General features: G+C 46.7%; 1 long non-coding RNA gene across 1 annotated transcript in view; it reads right to left on the bottom strand.

Moving 5' to 3' along the window:
* Positions 1 to 9,537: 9,537 nt before the first annotated feature.
* Positions 9,538 to 21,946, bottom strand: part of LOC109308372 — a 38,487-nt gene continuing 26,078 nt past the window's right edge. Inside the window, exons 3-4 of the long non-coding RNA XR_002100592.1 lie at positions 15,474 to 15,573; positions 9,538 to 10,208 (exon numbers count right to left, since the gene is read on the bottom strand). This is a non-coding gene — a long non-coding RNA (uncharacterized LOC109308372). The remainder of the gene's footprint in view (positions 10,209 to 15,473; positions 15,574 to 21,946) is intronic.

Raw genomic sequence — 21,946 nt, 5'->3', positions numbered from 1 at the left:
GACCAACCTTACGGGTCAGGGAGCCATGATAAGTACGATGATTTTTGTCTCCTCTCACTCCTGCATTAAGCAGAACTTGGTAATAAAAAAGAATCCAGCTATGAGTGTAATATCTGTGCATAACACTCAACTTTTGCTGAAGGGAAGATATGTTGTTCAATGCAGATGAAGAAATCTCACATGAAGAAACACTCCTGGGCAAAGAGAAATTGCTGTTTGCTTTTCAGTGACTGCCAGACACATATTTTTAATGGTATTTAAACACCCAATCTCATTAATTGCAATAAGAGTTGGGCACTCAATATGTTTAAAATGTGACTGTATATGACCTGCATGCTATTAATGTGATGACAAGGTTCCTATGCAGCAGATGCGTTTGTTTTGTAGGCAAAACCAGTATTGTACTAAACAAATGATGCACAAATGGCATGCTTCAACAGTTGGCGCGTGGAAGGATGAGATCTGCTAACACTTTGATGCCTGCGAGGGTTTCCTAGGCCAAAATATGGAGAAGAATTGAGCCTAGGGGTGAAAATACATGGTCTTTGTTGTCAGCTACTGTCCAGAACACAAAGAAAAAGTCATCAATAAAGGGACTGAAGGGGTGAAAATTCTACTAACAATTCTAGTATCATTAGTAATAACAATACTAGAATTATTGTCTTCCAGTATTGAAGACCCTAGATACAGATTAAAACAATCATATAAAAGATGTGGGGAATGGGATGAAATGAGTGTGAAAATACAGATAATGATAACACGAAGCAGAGAAGACAGATGTGAAGGGTAGTCTTTCAAGTCAGTGATGTTTAATTTTGAAGATGTTTTTCTGTCCTGTTTCTAGACTACCACTGTTTCTTTTCTGAGTGGGAGACACCACAGGAAAGAGACAGTACATTAATTCCTTACACTACTTCTCCCTTTCCACTGCACCAGGTTCCTGTTCTTAATCCTTGTCTTCAAGGCCCTGTGGGTGCCCTGCCCCTTCCCTACTTACCTGCTGTTACGTTTTCTTTGCGCCGCCACTCTACAACTCATGGTCATTGTTCTCTGCCTTCACAGCTCATGTCACACCTTCCCTGCACAAGGATTACCTTCTTAAAATGATCTATGAGGCTACTTACACTCCCCTCAAAACCCACTCCTGCTGGGAAAGGAATTAACCATCTAATCACAATTTAGTAGAGGAAGTATCAGTGATAGACTACAGCCAAAAATACAGTATATTATTCACTGCTAAGGCAGATTGTAAACTCTTTGAGACAGGACTTGTAGCTTCAAGTATCAGTGAAACATACCTAGCATTTAGTGACTGCAACCAGAATACAAATAACAGGTATCCATAGAGCTTGAAATTTCAGGCAGAATTAGTCAGATTTCTAACTCAGTCACTGCAAACCAAGGCTCAGAGTTTGTAAAGGTGGAGTTCATTTAACTGAGCTGTATTTTGGGAGAGAAAAGCAAAAGGCAATAGCACTGTCTGTTGACTGAGGGGCTATGTCTGGTGAAGTTCCCTAGAGACCATTGTGCTGTAGCTTCCCCCTGCTTTTTTGTGAGCCTGGCAAGGTTTCCATTTTTGCAGACAATGCCTGATTTGAAAGAACTACAAAAAGAAGAGTAATAACCCAGCCATGTACAGAAAGGCCCAGATCATTCACTAAAGGCTAAACAAACAGCAAATGCTGATAATTGTAAACTAATGACCCTTAGAGAAGAGAATACATAGAAAGGAAAAGTCTGTCACATGGAAATACAGCACAACATACAGACCAGGAAGAAATCAGGGAGCTCTTGTGGGTAAAAAAAATCCCCAAATCCTACCCCCTCCTTGTTGTATAGCTGCAGCTAAGGAAGCAAATCATTCTAGATGTATCAGCAGAAACACGCTATTAACTAGTGTGATCATTGCTATGTAAGGCCCTTACTAGCAATATGTGGTGCCTCTATAACCGGGTACATAGTGTAATTTTAAAAAGGTACAGAGGAGTCCTGAGCTGAAACATCAAAACATCACTACCTTTGCAAGATTTGAAGAGACACTGCCTACACTTGGTGGAACCAGAACACAGTCTCCTTTTTGATAGTAACTTCCAACGTCCATGTAATTCTGAGTGTTGTGGGGAAATAGAGGGGTTGTTTGCAAAAGCAAAATCTCCTCCCTCAGTTATCCGAAGTTCAGCTCTGCCTTCTCCCTTTGCCCAGAGAGCATTTTCCAACTGACAGACACCCTTTTTCTCCTCCGAGCTGTACTTGGACCTCCTGGCTGTTTCAAAAGATGAAACAGCCTGCTGCCGCTGCTGTGCTCCAGCTGGCAGCAAGGCAATTCTAGTCACTCAGATGTCCTGCTGATTCTTTTATTACCCTCTTGGATTCAGCAGGGTTGCCAGTGTTTTGGTTTCCACACCTCTCATCAAGCAAGATGCTGGCAGTTGTCAGAAGCTCAAGAAAACACTAAAAGGTTCCTGAGGAAACTGGAGCGTTTTCCTGCTGGATGGGGGACAGCCCAGTGCCTTTGCTCTCAATTGAACAATGATGCTGTTTTTAAAAGGCAACACTTGGAGTTGATGTGGTATATGTGACTCCAGTGAGGTGACTGTGGGGCTTATACAGCCCCAGCCCCTGAAAGATGTCATTTATGGGGGTGTGAAGCACACTGCTAGGAAAGCAAGCAGCCTTACCCTCCTTATCACGAAAATGGGGGTTAGCAGCTTAACCAAAGTCTCACAGAGAGCTGGGAACTAGTACACTGGTTTCTTCACTGGTCCAGTGCCTTAACCACAACTTCCCATGACTAACTGTCTCCTGGTATACAGCTAAACAACAAGCGCATCGTGGTCTTTTAAGAAACACATGGGCCCTACCAAAGCAAGCACATTTTCCCACTGCTTATTTCTCACTCATCCTGCCTGACCTCCCCCACCAGTTCACCACCTTCTATGTTCAGTGAGTAACTGCCAAGCACAGTGGGCCCTGGCCTTGAACAGGGTCTTGCGAAATTGCTGTTGTAAACACCACCTCTGATGTTAGACATGAAGGTTGGTGTCAATGATATCAATGGAAGCTACCGAGAGAAAGCACTTTCCCTATTTAAAACATTGCACAAACCATGGCAAACTGTCTCCCAGCACACACGGGGAGGAGAGGCGATGTGTTCCTGTCCGTATGTCACAGAGAAGGCAGCCAGGATGGCTGAAGTGATGTGTTTGAAGGTCAGTGGAAGAGCTGTAGCTGGACCACAGAAGGCCCAGCTGCAAGTCAGGTGTCTGATGATGGGCCTCAAGCTTACTGTGAGGGTTCCTGCGTCATGCTTGTCACACCTGCTTCCACCGGCTGCAAAGGAGCATATAATAACAACTGAAAGCCTTACAAGAACTGCTACTTAGTTTGTAAAGAAAAAGGTCTTTACAATGGATAAACTATTTACACATCCTTTTAATTTCCAGAGCTATTAGAAAACAGAGCAATGGGCTGCATGAGACAGACCCCTGAGAGGAGGGGGTGTCTGGGGAGCGGGCATGAAGCAGTGTTCCTCCAGGAGGGTAGAGCCGAGGCAGGTGCTGCGATACGAGGATTTTGGCTGCAAAACATTATTGGTTATTTCCATGAATGCTGTGGTACAGTGTATCAGTGGATCCATGCCAGCATCCCAGCACTTCCTGCCAAGCTCACAGAGGAGACAGCTTGTCACTGGGGTTAAGGTACAAGACTGGAAATCTAGCACGTTTGGCTCTCTCCTTTGCGCTGCCAGAGCCTTCTCGTTTGTCCTGGACACACCGTTTTGCCTTGGTTTCCCTCTTTCTAAAATGGAAAAGGAGCTTTTCCTACTGCACAGTGGTGCTGAGGGGAACTAAATGCTTTGACCTGCAAAGTGTAACATATTAATATGATTGCAGCAGCGAACTGACATTCACATGCAGTAGAAGGAAAACACGTGTGTCCTACGAACAGCTTTTCTGGCACATAGCCAACTGTCGGTTTAAAAAAAATCCAACCTTTAACAAATTAAGAAACCTGTCCTGGAAAATGTCTTTCTGCCTTCCTTCCCATTTTCTTTTAAAAGTGAGTGACTGATGCGATATTTCTGTGCCAAGAAACCCCCTTTGTGATTTTATTGCAAGCGCTGGAGAGTTCACGAACACTCATAAAGAGATGCTTTGGTTTGTTTTAAAAGTGACTGACAATAAAAAAAAGCATATGAGTTTTTATGACTGGCATAGGTTGTCATTCTGGGTTTCATTCTGTAGGTGGAAGTATTGCAAAGCAGACACACACGTGCATGCAAGCACGCACACACAGTTGTTTTTTACCGTGTTGGAAGAATAACGTTCTGTATTGCTTCACTTTTCTGGGTGCGACGTGCAATACAATAAAGGCTTTTCAGTGCAGGACAGAGGACTTGCTCAGACTGAGCTGTTCTTGCTGGCTCTCTCCATTTGTTTTGCTGATATAGAAACCCTCCATTTGGGAAAGGAGCTGAGGGAAGGGAGGGTGGTGGAAAGGCAAACAAAGCAACTAATGAACCTTCCCACTCTTAGTGAAAAGGCCAATTAGAATGTACAGCCCCGTGGCTTAATGCTTATAGCCATGGAGCTTCGAAAAACTGGAAAGCATTACATCCAGCTTTTATGGTCTTCCTAGCACCAGCTCTGCTGCTGCAGGGGTTTTTTGCCGAGTAAAAAATGTAAGCCTCAGTCCTCATCTGTGACCAGGCCATTGAAGCATCCATAGGCTTGTTGTACTGATGTAGGGCCTTCAGGTGATTGCAGAGCCTGCTGGGTTGTCTGTAAGTCCACCAGCTGTCATGAGAAATCATAGGGAACGTTCTTTGGCTTTCTGGTACAATGGGGCTAGGGCGAGGGAGTGCACAGGCAGGGCTCCACAATGCTGACAAGTGAGCAAAAGCTCTGTTACCGAAGTGGCCAGCCCCTGGTTGCCTGGGGTTTTGTGCAATCGCACAGCACAGGAATTGTCAACCGGGGTACGCACACTCCTGGGGTACTTGAGAAGGCCCTAAGGGATATACACAGGTGGGCGGGGAATCTAGCACTGCCACGCACCGGCTGGACGTGGGGGCCAGGGGAGCTTGTATGCAGAGGCTACTGCCGCTCCGCATCTAGCTGCAACCCCCCACCCCCACAAGCATCCAGCCGTGTGGCATCTCCCCACCCCCACATACACTGCCCCACGTCCAGCTGCCGGAGATACTATAATCCAAAAGGGTTGAAAACCCCTGACATAGCAGATGGGGAGCCCTTGAATACACTAAATCTTGGACTAGTGCGGCCACTTCCCCAGGAATGAGATCATAGCCATGACTATAAAATAAATATCCTGCCTCAGCGCTGGTTCAGTGGGTTGGCTGATTCTAAAATAGATCAGGCTTCTCACAGACTTAAAAAATCAGACATGAGTTTTGGAACCAGATTGGAGTTAGCACTTTAATGCTGGATATACGCTCTGGGGTTCTGACCTCAGTGGGTGTTCCCGACATCCTGTAGGGAGGAGAACAGGACTCAGAGGTCTTGGTGTAAAAGCTGATGTCACTGCTCAGAAAGGGGCATAACTAATGGTGACTGCAGCTCAGATTCCCACTTCTGCTCTGGGCTATTTAGACCTCAGTCTGAGAACTTAGCTGCTGTCACCAGACTGAGCATTTGTACTGAGTTACTTAGGGACATGGGCAGCTTCCCAGCATGCAGGACCCTTCCCGGATGTAGCGGCCTTTCATAATATTTGTTCTAAATAAATGTCACCATTTGCTGCTTTCTGCATCAAGGCCAGAGACGGATCGGCTTCATTGCTAGGACTAAATGTACCTCCACGCAATCACGACAGAACCTGTTCCATGTTGGAGACTCCCGGGGAAGTACAGACTGCTATCCACTGCGGAGGGAGCATGACAAAGAACGCTTGAGCTGTGCCAGGCAGTCAAGCTGGCGGCCTGGCAGTTAGTGTAATGTTACTCACCATTCTTGGCAACAGGATCCCAGCTGAGCATGCTCTTTAGGTGCACCACGGCCTGATTGCAACTACACTGGTGCTTCCCCCAGCAAGGCAGAACTTTTGATTTGTTGCTACTAAACAAATAAAACCTAATCCAAACACAATCAAGCTAGCTAACAGAGCATGAGGGGAGGAAACGGTCTTCCTCCATGCAGTTCGGCTGCACGCACACCCACAGGCACCGGGGAAGTTGGGAATTAAGGCTGAGTGTGAATGCCAGGATGTAGGAATCACTGCTGCAGTAAGCATGAGATCAGCTTCATCTCTGGCAATAATCTAACAGTTGACTGGAAGGAGGGAAACTTCTCAGCAGATTCCAGAGCTGACATTTTCAGGACTCCAGGTGTCTCTGTGGGCCTGATCAGACATGTGTGACTAGAAAGGGATAGGTTTTGATACCCCGCTACTCCCATTGGGTTTGATTCTCAACTCCAGCCACATCCCACATAGAGTGGGAGAAATGGGGCGTAAGAGGCTAGTTGCAGCTCTGTGATTGTCAGCAGCGGTGCAAGGTAGAAGCAGGGCTTCTATGGAGTCCTGTGGGTATGCGTCAGCAGAAAGTTATCACAACGGAGCTGCAGAGCTCTTAGCTGGGTGAAGAAAGGGGTTTTTTCAAGGGATTTGTGAGGACAAAATCTGATCCTTACTCACTGACTTCATCATGGGGGGCTCCCTGGCTCCCATGAACTTTGGTTATTTGATTTGGAAATGTTAAGGCCTAATTTCTTTTACCCACTAAACCTGCAGTGTGCAGAGGCAGAAAAAAGTCCTGCTATTCATGACGAGAGGCCGGAAGGTATCCTGCTTCACCTGTGGAGTTGTGTAGTTCTCCTATACTTTAAATAGGGAGCTAGTCCATAGACTATGTATGACGTGAGGTGTCTCAGGAGAAATGCGAGTTCAGGAAACACTTGACAGGGGTGAGCCAGCTGGTGTCCCACAGTGCAGTGGGGAAGGGGCCAGCGAGCAAGGTCTACAGACTATTCAGTGTTGTATACACGTGAGCCATGAGGCCGTGTGCCCTGGAGGCTGGGGGGGCATGGCGAGTTCCTGTAGGCAGTGGCAGTGTTGTCGGTGGCAGGAGTGTGGCAGCTGCCAGCGGCGAGCTCCCGCAGGCAGCCGCAGCGCTGTTGGCAGTGTTGGGGGGGTGGCAAGCGGCGACAACCCACAGGTGCCAGCAACAGTGTCGGCAGCACTTTTTGCAGGGGGTGCACTGCCAATCTCAGGGGGTGCATGTGTCAATGATGTGAGCTGCCTTTTTCTGAAAGGCACATAACAGACTTCGAGGTCTGCTACTACCAACCTCTCAGGCTTTCTTCTCCTCTCTCCGAAGGCAGGCAGACACTCCTTCATATTAAGGATTCTGTGTAATGTCTTCAAGAGGCTTTCCCTGTATGAAGTACTGTGATGAAGCTTATCACAAAGGCTTTTTCAATAGTGCTTTCTGGGTATGTATTCAAGCCCCATGGGAAGGGAGTTTCAAGCAGATGGGACACAATGTAAGAAGGCCTGTTCTCCTGCCCCAGTGCTGTTGATACAGCTGCTCCAATGACTCTGTAATGCAGAATGCACAAACAACATTGGAAGCAAGGACTCACCGATCCCCCACCAAGACAGCATTCACCTCCCAGAGGCATGGAGGCATGGTCTTTTTTGCTTGTTCATTTTCTGTCCTCCTCATGCCTTTTCTCTTGGTTGCCTGGTGGCCCAGATTCAATCAGAAATTACTCCCAGTCTTGCCTAGCCAGCAGTTTAGAGAGTAGGATGCTCCTAATAGAGATCAGGCTTCCTCTTAGGAAAAAGGTGGCCACAGAACTTGGGCCACCCAGGTGTTCTTTGTGTTTAGCAGGTCCCTAGGCTACTGTGCAGAAGGTGGTAGCATCCCTGCTATACTGGCCCCAGTTCAGTGTCAGACAGTTTGTAGTTGTGATTTTTGGTCATTTGCAATTTCCATGGTTTAGTACTCTGTGGGCACGTCTAGACTTGCACTTTAATGAGCATTAGCCTATTTTAATGTGCATTAAAACATCATAAAAAAAACCCATGCTCTTTAGCTAATGCTCATTAAGACAGACTAATGCACATTTTCCTAGTACTTCATAATGGAGGTATCAGATTTATTGCACATTACCTAAAGTGCATTAATGAACATGTAGACACCCTGTGTGTCAGTGGTGAAGATGAATCCCAACAGAGCTTAACTGTAGCCAAATGTCTCCTGGCCAGCACTGCATCACTTTTGAGTGGGCACAGTTGGGATAACCTTAGGCATAGAATCACAGAGATGGAGGGCTGGAAGGGACCTCCATGGGTTATCTAGTCCAACTGCCTGCCTGGGGCAGGATCATCCCAATCCAAACCATCCTGTACAAATCCACTGTCTACTCTCTTTGTAAAACCACTCAGTCAGAACATAAGACATAACACCCTAACCTAACCTAAAGCAGGGGGACCAGGGCAACCACCATCTTGCTTCTGTAAAAGTAAATATACACTCAAGACTTTTTAGTAAGAGGCTACATCCCCTCACTACAGAGGAAGGCAAAAACCCCCACAGTCCATACCAATCTGACCATGGGGTAAAGTTCCTTCCTGATATAGCAATCAGCGGCCATATCTACACGAAATGCTGACTGCGCAGTCATTACTCTGCCATCATTTAGTACTAGTGTAAACAAGTATTAAATGACTGTGCAGTAACTAGAGTTACTGTGCAGTAGCCCGGATGAACAGCTTTTTTGCGATGCTACTGTGTAGTAGCCCCAACACTACTGTGCAGTAGTCTTGGGCTACTGTGCAGTCAGCATCTCATGTAGACGTGGCCAATCTGACCCTGAGCAGAGGGGCAAGGCCCCCTAGCCAGGAACGTCCAGTTTTAAGTTTCAGCATGAGCATTGCCACCTACAGCATTGGATGCAGCTAACACCCAGTGCCTCTGAGGAAGGTTTAAACAAAGCCCTGACACATGTAGCAGAAGGACCGGGGGGACATGGAGGGGCAGGTGGAGGAATTCCTTCACTGCCCCATGTGGCAACCACCAAAGCCCAGAAGCAACCCCATAGTAGAACACAGGCATAGCTATGCCTAGAATAAATCATCCCCAACCAGTGGCTGTTCAACTTCTTCTTGAATACCTCCGGTGTCACGTAGAGTGAAAATGCTGTTGCATAAGGCAGTGGTTTTTAAACTTCCTGAAGTAATGGGACCCTTGCATATCACTTCTTGTGCTGGGAAAACCTACTCCTGGCTTCACAGGCCATGTGAGCTGACATGGAGAAAAGCATCCGAGCCCAGCAATGGCAGTGCACTGCCTCCCAGCCTGCTCCACCATTATTCCCAATCTCTTTGTGGAACCCCTGATGCCCGACTGCAGAACGCCAGGGTTCCATGGAAAATGGTGTGAAAACCATTGCCTAAGGCATTTAAACTTAAGCATGGTTCAGTTGTTACACAAGGCAATGCAGAACATTGTGGGTGATGCTAAATGTTGCATAAATGTCATTTGTGTGTCTTAGCAGAGAAATAGAATCCACCAGCTGGGAACATGCAGCAAAAGCTCTGGGTCTATAGTGCCCCGGATCCAATCAGGAAAAGAGGAAACCCTCTGAAGAAACCAGGAATGGAGAGGACAAACTGGCTAGCTCCCTGTCTGCAGGAATTACTCTGTATTGCTGACAACTTTTTCTACCCTTTATTCTTCCTGCACCCGTTGGAGCTTGTTTTAGATTATTGAATGTGGCATGCTCAGGTGTGCACCTAAATTCATAGCTGAGGCTCAGCTGATACAAACAAAAAGTAAGATTACCAGAGAGAGACATTTGCGAAAGCTACCCCGGTAAACCAGGATGAAAAAGGTGTGTGCGCAAATTATTAAAGGGTAAACCATGGCTTCTAGATGAACCGAATGGGATTCACACACACCACTAGAGAACAGACAAACTCTGATCAGATTAACAAATTCAACTATAAGGATCATGCTGGCTACCAACAGAATATGCTGGCATTAACCCACATAACATGCTAAAAAATATCCTAAAGATTTGGACACATGGCCCACAGAATAGATCAGCTACTGACCCGATGAACCAATGAAAGAGAACAAAGAGAAGAGCAGATTCTGCTTGTAGGTCTTCATTCAGCAAGTTAAAGTCTGTGCTGCATTCCAGCTGTCATGGCTGGGATCAATCTTTTGTTCCTTATCTGAACTGAAGTGTTGAGAGGGAGAGAGAGAGTTTGTGGTTTGCGTGTTTTGTTTATACAAAATTCAGTTCAAGGTTTTTCATTCCTCTCCCAAGTCAGTTTGAACTCTATTGCATTTCCAAACACATCCTGGCCAACCGCCCTGTCTGCTATTAAAACAAAATACTGCTGTAATAGCGTTCATTTGTTGGCATTAGAACAGGTGACTACAGGATTTAGCTGACGGCATGTTGGTTGGGATCAAGTGAATAATCCCAGAAAGAGGATGCCAATTACAGGATGTAAACCTGTGAATTACAGGTGCAAACTGTACCCAATATAAGACACACTCAGTCACACACTTATAGTGCTTTGAGTAAACAGTTTATAATCACATTTGTAATGAAACCTGGGCAATTTCATAGGCAGAGGTAGACTCCCTTAGGCCTAGTGTATATTTAGAAAACTTGCACTGGGATCATTAACACAGTTAATATCATTATAGCAGGGGACCTTTCTAATGTAAACATACTTAAATTGGTTTAGATCTGTTTATATTGTAATAAGTTAAACCAGTTTACCCATAATCATAGGAGTGACTGAAATGAGAAACTGAAAGGGCTTTTCAAGGTGATTTCCATCATCCATGACAGATTGTTCAGGATGGAGTGTTTTCTATTGTATTCAGCTTTCTACATCCCAAACAATGGGATTTCTACTATGTCCTGGAGGAAGCTTTTATTAGTAAGACACTTCTCTTTCAGTCTATTTTGTTTCTTTATTACTTCTAATTTTACACCTCCTTGTTCCACTTGCAGGGGTTCTGCTCCGTGTTTGGTGTTTATATCCTTGTTGTATTTGGAGCTGGCTATCTCAGCCAGCACTTAGCCTATCTTAACAACTAGTTCTCACTCTTTTCTCATTAGTGCCCTTACTGTCACTTATTTCAAATATCTTACACTTTGTCTGTGTCTTTCTGGTGCTCAGGGCTGCACCCCATACTCCAGATGAGGACACAAGAGGAGAAATGTCAATTTCCTTCCACCTCCATTTCCCCAAAACAAATGTGTTATCAGTTAGAGTTCTGAGGATCACCAAATATTCTCATTTTCTCTCTGACCCTGGACCAGCAAGTCAAACACCAGGGATTCTTGGGATTCTGTAAAACAGGGCACCACAAGTGGCATGGGCAGCTTCTGGGTATGGCATGCATCGGATGGGGAGTGCAGGCAGCACAGTGGCAGATAGGGCAGGGTGCAGAAAGCAGAGCACCACATCAGGCAGGGAGCACAGGGCAGGGAGCAGAAAGCTGAGCAGGAGCTCTGGTACGGGAAAGGGTTCAGAGTGGCACTTAGGGCATGTGCAAGGCTAATTCAAGGAATGCCTGCTACTGCTATAGAGGAGTCTAGAGGAACTTCAAGGCTGGTGAATGCTAAAGCGTGTATTATTGCTGAGGACAGTCAGCCTACACTCCAGATGATGATATAGGAAGTCCATGGATTCAAGTCATGTAAGATCACACCACAATAGTGGATTTACTGAAAGCCTCTTTATGGAGTATTGACCACAGCATTGAATTGATTTGACCAGGAGAAGAACATGAACTAATGAGGAATGCACTACCTCAATTGGTACGAACAGACAAAAGTGATAGTGTTTTCAAAAGTAGTTTGAGCTCTGTGATAATTACAGAGTGTAGCAGGAAGTGGATGCTAGCCAGACCCCATCATTCAAAGGCATTTGCTTCTCAGCTCAGATATGAAGAGAGCTGTTTCTTACCCCTCCCCCCCCCCCGGCAAAATCCTAAGAAGATTCATGTCTCCCATTCAGTCACCTTTGCCTGGGAATGTGTTACTACTGGTAAGGCCGGATTAACACATAGGCAAACTAGGCACATGCCTACAGTCCTAAGTGAAGAAGGGGCCAAGTTGTGCTTATTTTACGTTATAATTATTGAATGAAAAAAGTAGGGATCCATGAGTTTGTTTGCCTAGGGCCCACTAAAGGGTTAATCTGGCCCTGACTATTGGGAAACTTTTTAACCATTCTCAAGTGTCCTGAGGGGAAGAAGCCACCTTGGGCTACCAAATACATCCCTGAAACATGGAAGATGCCAAATTTTTGCCGATTTTGGATTTAAACTTCATTGCTGATACCTCCCTGCCTGTCTGCCATCTGACACCTCCAGGGAAGGGAATCCTGCCTTATCAAAGAGCAACTCACAATGACACTGTCATGGACCCAGAGGAAGAGACATCCACCTTCAGCTTCCTCTGTGCAAACATGATGTTTACTTTCTACTTATGGTGACTTGCTACCATCTTTAATCTTCTCTGAGCCTGAGGAAGGGTATGTATGCCTGAAAGCTTGCAGAAAATAAATATATTTTTTTGCAATTTATTAATTGGTCTAATAAAAAGTATAATCTCTGAACCAAGAGTTCTAGAGTTTTGCATTTCTGAGAGGAAGAAGACATGGCAGGAACCTGTTGTACATTGTCCCCATACTCTGGAAGTGAAACCAGTGGCATATGCTCAGCGCCCCACACCCTGGTAAGTGAAGGGGGCAGGGCCAGCTCTGATTTATCTATGATAAAAGAATGAAAAGCGAATGCCAAAGTATATAGATATTTAGAATTTGTTTTGTTATTGATAGAGGCACTGGTAGTCTTCCAAATTGCTTTAAAATTGTAAATATAGCAATAAAATATTGCCCAAACCGATCTCTCTCTATATAGCAGCATTTCATTTTAATCACAGAAAAACACGGATTTGGGGTATTTGAATGAGAGAATTTAGGGGGTTTTAATCAGAGAATTTGCAGTTTTTAAACAGGGAACACCAGGATCTCTGCTGGTGAGGCAAGTGGTAAGACTGGGGCAGAGGAGCCTGCCCAGGGCCAGCACTGGGGACCCACCTAGAGGGCAGACAAGGTGGTGGACCTGACCATTTGGGGCCAAGAGGACACACTCTGACAATCAAAGTGAGTCACCTCAATGAGCACATCTGGATGATACCTGGTCAGATGGTGAGCGGGGGTACCCGAAGACATGACAGCAGTGCCGCATGAAGGCCAACAGTGCAGATATGGCCCACTAGCAGCTGGCCCAGAAGTGCAGGAGGCTCTGCTGCAGTGCCTAAACCACAGCCCAGGCAGCTGTGCGGTCCCCTTCTAGGTCTGGTAGGCGTGCAGCCATGGGGCTGTAGGTCAAAGGGGGTGGATGCTGTCGCAGGTGGCAGTGGGTCACAGCCAGGCAGCAGCCCCCACTGCCAGACTACTGCAGTTGGTAGAGGGTGTAGGGGCCACTCTAGGTTAGGGCTGCTTCAGTAATCCAGTTGGCACAAGGGGCTAGTGTCCCCAGATACCAACTGGCTGGGACTCAGAAGCTCCTAAATGCAAACAGTCCTGAGCTGCTTGCCAGAGCAGTTTTTTACGTGCTGGCCACAGCTTCCAGCTCTTCCTTGTGGAAGATCTGGGAGGAGCTGGGCAGAGTCAGTTTGCCCCAAGTGGCACAACTTGCCCCACACTAAACTGTATGTTCAACCATGAATGCTAAGGCACAAATCTGCACAAATTTGTGCCGCTGCTATTGAATGCTGCAATCACATGTGCCTTTATGTATGAATGCACCCATAGACTCCATGGAGTTTGGAGCTGAGCCAGTTTTCACCATACCTCTGGCAGCAATGTAAACTAGCAAATACCAGAAAATTTACAGCTGGAGCTGACCTTATCATCAACTATTGGACAGACTTTACAAAAGGACACTGGCATGATGATTATGGACTGCACCAGTACTGACTGCACATTCCCTGAATTTTTGTACTCTTTGTCATAGTCATTCTGCTGTCATAGGGTGCATCCCCACATGCAGGGGTGTATGCTTGCAGCAGCAAAAATAGTAACAGCACAAATTTGCAGTGCTATGTTTTGCCGCAATTCATACCGTTGCAAGAGGGTGTAGGGCAAATTGCTGTGCTTCAGGAAAACTGCCCTTTCTATACTCCTCCTAGATCCCAGCACGCTGGAGGAGCTGGAGAACAACTAAAGGAGTGGAGATGCTGTGGGTGGCAGCCAGAGTGTCTCCCAGGAGGACCAAGCCTCTGTGTTTGCTGGTGCATGCTCCTCTCACATGTGCTGTGTTGCTTTTCTTCATGCTGTTTTTTTTTTGCCTCTGGGATTTCCTGGTAGCCAAATCTGCCCCTTCACTGCAGTGCAGAGCATGTTTTAACATCCAGGCATGTGGACTGTGGTTCTGCAAAAGAGGTTTACGGCACCAAGAACCACAAGTGCCTGCACGTCTGGATGCGGCCATAGAGGCACAGAAAAATAGAACTGGAAGAGACCTCAAGGGGTCATGTAGTCCAGCCCTCTACTCAAGGGCTTTCTTTTTTTGCCAGGAAAAAAAGACAAGCTCAATGGCTGATTACAGGTGTGAAAAAACCCTACTTTAAGCTCAGCACCAACTGCAGTGCATACCCAGAAGAGGCATCACAGTAGTTGGACCTGGCTCACCCAAAATCTGCATAGATTGGGTACTTCAGCAGGGCTTTTTGGTGCTTTTATCTAATAGTTGATTTAATCAGCTTTAGATAAAAGTGCCAAAAAGCCCCGCTGAATTGCCCAGTCTATACAGACACTGCGGACCTGGGTTGAACTAACGTGCTGCCTCTTCTGGTAAAGCGCTGTATTGTTTTGTTTTGCTTTGTTTTGTTTTGTGTCCATGACCAACTTGTTCAATTTGTGAACAGGAACATCACAGACTCAAATGATACTAGCTTGAGGCTCAATCCAGAAAGTTTGGAAAACTGAGTTACATATCAGGCACTCATGACAAGCAGTATTTCCCTCTTCAGAAGCAGGGAGCAGGGGTAGTAATCAAACAGCACTGTTAAAAGGCAGGGGAAAACACAGCAACGCAAGACGACCACCCCAAGATCTCTCACGTGACCTGGGGTGAGAACCAGCTACAACCCTCCACCTTTCATTAGGCACCACTCAGAGTCTGTTGTCATACCAAACAAAAGTCCAAGTTTTGGGCAGATCAGTCTCTTGTCCCTGCATGATATGAAGCTCAAAGGGATTAGTACCCGTCTCAGCTGAAGCAACTACTGCTCTGCTCCGGCGTAGGGAAGCCCTCACCACTAGTTGCAGCTCTGTGACTCTCAGCAGCACTGCAAGGTAGAAGCAGGGCTTCAGTGGAGTCCTGGCACGTGCCCGCAGAATGATATTACAACCAAGTTGCAGAGCTCTTAGCTGGGGGAAGAAAGGACTTTTCCAAGGGGACTCACCACAATGAAAGCTTTGTTCTCAGGGGTTCTAGCTGATGTAGTCCTGGTCATCACCACTCTTCAACACGTCTTAGTTTTTCAGGTTGCCTCAAATTAGACACTGCAATATAAATAGCATCATGCAGTTCTCCATGGCCTTCTCACAGAGGGCGTAGATATCTTTCTCAGAGCTCCACTGTCTGACCTTTACAGGCTATAATAAGGCTTGGGTGACCTTTGCCCTCAGGCACACTTGATATAGTTCACGCGCTAAACCAAACACGACACACAGTGTTTTGTCCATATCCCAACTCCAAAACTCAATGGCTTTTTAACAAAATTCTCCCAAACTGTCACATTACATGTGCAAAGAAGGCATGCAAACAAGACATACATCCTCTAACCGGTTCCCCTGGCTCATACACAGATACCAGCAGAGGCCTCCCTCCTTGGTAAGATCTCTGTACATCTAGGCTAGGTACAGATATTACACTTACCATGCGTTAAGCATGCAAAAAGCGCTCTACAGCCATAACCAAGCAGACATTAATAGAACATAGAGCATTTTAAAAATGGTGGATCCTGCTCTAAGTTAACCCTGGATAGATGTGGCATCACACTAAAGCACTTTAGTTTAGAGCAACGTCTGTACCAAAGACCATCATGACTCAAGTCAGCTTGCAGTCCCCTGGCATCCCACGGGGCAGCATGTTAGCTTTGGCCAGCACTCTTGCCTGCTCTGGGTGAGCACTGATCCAGCCCCTCCACTCAAGGCTTTCTTAGAAAGCAGACAGAAAAGGCTCTATCTCCTCCCTGTGCAGCCGGGTGGTGGGGGAAGGGCAGTGTAGGAAAGGAGCCCCATTGCTGCGCGGGTCGTCCCCCCACCAGCTTGCTGACTTGAGCTTGGGGGCGGCCAGACCAGGTCCACATGGCAGAGAGGCTCCATTCCCTCAGCTATAGCCAGGAGCTGCAGTTTGGCACTGTACCACTTTCACCATACTGGGAACTGGGGTTAGGGGCAGGGAACAGAGCCTGCTCTGCTATGTGGACCCAGACTGGCCCCTTCCAAGACCCAAGCCAGCGGGAGCCCACATAGCCAGCTGGTGGGGGAGGGGGGTGAGGTTGGGGAGAAGGGCTGCTCTGGCAGCCTCCTTGGAGGTGTGCAGGAGCGCCCCAGCCTGATGGCCTTGGCCAGTGCAGGCCACTTCCATTCTCCTTCCCTCTCCTCAAGGTGAACAGCAGTTCTGTTCACTCCCACAGTAATCTAGGGCACTTTGAATAAAGCATGGTAATTAGAGTGCTTCCACCTTGGGCTTCTTGAACATCTGTACTTAGTCCTAGAGTTCTGATAGGTGTCTGCAGCAAGCTCCCCATTCTCTTAAGGCTTCAGGCCACAGAGTTATGCAAAATATTGGGAAGGATTTGGGTACAGCCAATTCCAATGCCTTGGTGAGTGAAGAAGAACAGCAAAGCCTTGCAAAGGAATAAAGTCAAGTACTATATTTTAGCTGGGTTTTACTGTAGGCTGAGTGATGGTGAGGCATGTCTGGCTGGTCTGTAGAAAGCAAGACAATGAAACTGGATGCAGTCTGAATACTGGCATGGGGAAAATGATCTGGTACTGGGAATGCAATCTGATGCTACGGGCATGGGCAATGAACATTGTCCATATTTGTCATTGATATCTATCCCAAATGTTCCTATGCTCCTCAGTCTGGCTCTAACAATGGAGTCAGAAACTTCCAGTGGAATCCACTGCTAGGTGCCAATTGCTTCTGAATAATCCAACAGGTATATTTAAATTGATGTCACCTCTTACTAGTAACTGAAACAACGTGGCCTGTGGGCAGAGCAGAATAAGCCCATCTTCTTGTTGGTTCTGTGGCTTGTCTGTGTGAAGATATTTACCTGTGGGAATGGCTGAGCCTTGATTTTCTGAAGCAGCACTGACCAAATCTTGAGTCCATCTGCATTTGTAGTAAAACTGTTCTTAGTACTGGTTTTGCTACAAATAGGTCCTCAATACCACTGTCAGCCACGGGTAAAATACCTAATCTGGTCAAATTGTAGAGACTTTGGCCAGTGAAGAATTTCTACACTTAAGCATTGAGATAAAAATTTAGGTTTCAAGCCCACGCCCCTTGAAGTCAATGGGATTTTTATCCAAGTCTTTCTACAGGCTCTAGCTCAGATCCTTAACTTTAGCAGAATACAATGTGACGTATCTGTCCCGCACAGCCTTACTCCAATGCGTATATTTTAATTGACATACCATTCTAGGGAGGAAGTAAGCATTATTTTCTCCATTTCCCAATGGGGAAAGCAAAGCAAAGAGGTGTCATGACGGGAGACTGTGGAGTCAAAATTAGAATTCAGGTGTTTCTTTCTGCTCTGCCACTCTCTCAGTTCAGTAGCGTGACATGTGGGTGAAGGGAGGGATCCAACACAGTGGGCCTGAAGTGTGGTAAGCTGAATTCAGCTGACTGATGCTGCTTGCTGTTTGTATAAGCCCTGTTTAAGCCAATACAAAGAGAGATCACAAAATGCCTTTGGTAGGACAGGAATGCAGGAACTTTTTGTTCTACTCACCACCTGCTTACCTCCAAAACTATTTATCCCCGTGTTGATCTATATTATTAACTGAACATTGACAGAGAGGTGAAGGGCACTCATGGACTTGGCTGTTTTATTTGATAAAGTCACAAAACTGTCAGAGCAGAACCTTCCTTGCTCTGTGCATGAACTGTCCTCTTTTGAAGGAGCACAGTGGGTACTCTACACATTGTTTTACTTAACATTTTGCACTAAGTGGATGGTGTTGACAAGCAAGAGACAATGGGCATCCTTTGACTCAATCTCTATTGCTTTAGCAATCAGAAAGTTGTCCAGAAAGGGATTCTGTGGGTGTAATGGAATTCTCTCACTTGGTATAAAGCTAGCGTAGAAAGCATGGGCAACTAGTGACCCCTTAGTCGGTGGGGCATGCCCCCGTGTGACCAGTCCTGCCGATGGGGGTCCCCGGCTGTCGATCTCTGCCTGGGGGTATTCCTGCGCCCAATCCCGCAACAGCTGATCACTGTGGCCGATTGCTGCAGCCACTTCTGGGGGTGGTCACAGCAATCAGCTGGCGCTTGCAGGCGGGGCACCGGCACTCCTGCCTGCCCCACCCCGCCCATGGCCTAAGTGGTGAGCGCAGCCAGTCAGGGGGTGCACCAGCGCTCTCAGGGGGTGCATGTGCATGCTCGTGCACCCCCTATACATCACCACTGGTAGAAAGCTCCCTACTACCCACCCCCTCATCTCCAGATCAAACATATCCAGGCCAGGAAAACAAACAGATTCTTTCAAAATAATCTGGGTGAGAGAGTAGTCATTTTTTGAACTTGTCTCCACCTGTTTTAATACTAGGGATGTTCATATGAAAACAGCATCTCTTCCCCATGGAAGTTTAGCCATTTTTGTATTTTCTGTCTCATTTCATGTTCCCTGTTTGTGACATTGCTGCTTCATGGTGATTATAATGCCATAAAGAAGGAGGATGCCTCCACTGAGGAATAAGGAGCAGGAACAGATGGAAAGCTTAAGGAAAACAATAAAATCTTGTTTTTCTTTTAAGTCTTACACAAAGGAAGGAAGAAAGCAAGCCGAGTCAGCAGAATTGTTTTAAATAGCAGATTTTCCAAGAGTGTCAGCATCTCTTTAGGCTGAATTTAAAGAATGGAAAATAGTTTACACCTAATAAGAAATTGTCTTTAATTTTCTAGCTATTGTAGCCAGAATTGACATATTTGAGTTTTAAGTTTGCAAACTCCCTGACGTTGGCCATTCAGTGCAACACAGCAGGGATTCCTGAGTTGGGATGACTTCAAGTCCTACTAGAATCAGTCAGGTGATATCATGAACGACTTGTGTCTCCTGTGGGGGGCACAGCAACCACCCATAGGCAGTGGCACCAGTGGCGGTGGGGGGGTGTGTGGCAGTGGGCCAAACGGGGACCACCTGTAGGTGGCCATAGTGATGTCAGCGGCAAGGGCGGGCTGTGTGGGGACCGCCCACAGGCAGCCATGGTGATGTCAGCAGCAAAGTCAGGCTGACCAGGGACTGCCTGCAGGAGGCTGCAGCAGTGTCGTTAGTGAGGAGGGGGGTGGTTAGCAGCAACTGTCTACATATGTAGGTAGCAGCACTGGCAACGGCTAATCTTGCGGGGGGGACACATGCCCCCTTCTACTCCACCCCCACACATCGCTTATGGGTGATATAATAACAATTATATGATTCATTTTTATTTAAAAAAGAAAGACCTTCATAAAGTTATAATATGTGTTTAGCTTTTGATGTTAGTTCTTAAATATATTATCTGTACAAAGTGGCAAATATCATAGCATGCATCATTATAGTGCCTAACTGTCTCCTTCTATCCCACGCAAGTGCATGCTGTGCTGCTTTTATTTATTACCTGTCTTTTAGCATGGACATCTACATAGCCTATCCATTTTTTTTATATCAGCTGTAGGCTGAAATTTTGACTTGTTTTATGCCAGTAAAATCCCCCTGAAACCTGGTTTGACTCTAAGACTTCTTGTAGTGAATTCCACAAGGAAAATCTTCCATGCTTATCTGCCATTTCTTTTGCTAGACAGAGGCATGATCTAAAGACTACTGTACTGATGTCAATAGGGAGACTCCCATTCACTTCAATAAGATCTGAATCCTGCCATGAGTGCTTTACTAACCATCTAATGCACAAACAATGGTGTCATAAACCCATTTGTGGGGATACCTCCAGGCCATATCTACACAAGACTCTGACTGCACAGTAGGAGACTGGAGGACAGGGGCTCCCGGATACGTGAGCTGGGCCAATTGCAGAAGGGGCAGGGCAGGCAAGAGTTCCAGGAGGTGTTTGAGGATGCGACTGTGTACTTCATCAGGAAGGAGTGGGAGCTGCTGGAAGATGAAGACAAGGTGCTTTACCAGAACCAGATGTTGAAGAATTACAACACCGTCATTTCCCTGGGTAAATTGCTGGTTCTTGCTTCTCCCTGGAATAGTTTAAAGAAGTCTTACTGAGAATACAGGAACAAACCATCCTGATGTGCAGGAAGACTAGTGAGTATGGCAGAAGAGCAGTTGTCTTAGTGGGGGGGGGGTGACTGGCAGGACAGCAGCTCTGCAGAAAAGCACCTAGGTGTGACAGTGGAAAATAAGGTGGATATAAGCCGGCAGTGTGCCCTTGTTGCCAATAAGGCTAACAGCATCCTGGGCTGCATTGGTAGGTGTGTTGCCAGTAGGTCCAGGGAAGTGATTAGTCCCCTCTATTCAGCACTGGTGAGGCCACATCTGGAGTCTTCTGTTCAATTTTAGACCCTTCAATGTGGACAAGCTGGAGAGAGTCCACTGGAGGGCAACAAAAATGTTGAGGGGGCCTAGGGGACATGACTTGTGAGGAGAAGCTGAGGGAACTGGACTTATTTAGTCTAGAGAGGAGGAGACTGTCTGGCAACCATTGATCTTTCCAGATCATGGTGTATGCATGAGAGGTCACCCAGACCTTCAGTGCACATGCCGAGGCAGGAGGTTTTTTGGGGGAGTGGAGGCTTCCCAGACCTCGCATTTCCCCTTTAGGCCATTGAGACAGATTCCAAGGCCAGACTGGGTCCAGACACTTGATGCTTCCATGGCTGCATTCCTATAAGTGTCTGGGAATTCAACCCAGGTCTTTTGTGTGGGAAACAAGCAAGAGGAACTTACCCTCCTGCTAGCCGACATCAACCCAAACATAGTGGGGCTCACTGAAACGTGGTAGGACCCAACGCATAACTGAGCGGTGAATATCAAGGGCTATAGACTGTACAAGAGGGACAGGACAGGGAGAAAAGGTGGAGGTGTGGCGCTCTATGTCAAGGAGGAATACACATCCTCAACGAGTAGCACGGCGTCAAAGGAAGGGCGCACTGAAGTACTCTGGATTAGAATACAAGGAAGTTGAGGGGAAAGGGACTTAATGGTGGGGTCTACTACAGACCTCCCAACCAAGGGGAATAGCCAGACTGGGAATTCTTAAGTCAGCTCACGGAAGTAGTTAGGTCAAAGGACGCGGTTATCATGGGTGACCTGAACTTTCCAGACATCTGCTGGGAAGAGCAGTCAGATAGGTCTGACTGCTCACGTAGGTTCCTAGCCAAAATGCAGGACCTCCATCTAACCCAGGAGGTACACAGCTCCACCAGGGGAGACGTCTTGTTGGACCTCGTGCTGGCCACGGGTGATGACCTGGTGAGGGGGCTGTGGGTGCTCGACCACCTGGGCGACAGCAATCATTGCCTGCTGGAATTCACCACCCAGCACAAGGTGGCAAAGGCCTGCAGCAAGGCAGCAGCCCTAGATTTCAGGAGGGCAAACTTCAGCGAGCTAAGGAGGATAGTTGGAGAAGCACTGAGGTCCCGGAGGGGAGGGGAGCCAGGTGTCCAAGAAGAGTGGTTGCTCCTTAAGAA

This window comes from Crocodylus porosus, unplaced genomic scaffold, assembly GCF_001723895.1.
Source record: "Crocodylus porosus isolate Cpor-Errol unplaced genomic scaffold, CroPor_comp1, whole genome shotgun sequence".
Taxonomy (NCBI): Eukaryota; Metazoa; Chordata; order Crocodylia; family Crocodylidae; genus Crocodylus; species Crocodylus porosus.
The sequence above is the reverse complement of the archived record's forward strand: the minus strand, read 5'-3'. Positions and strand labels throughout refer to the sequence as shown.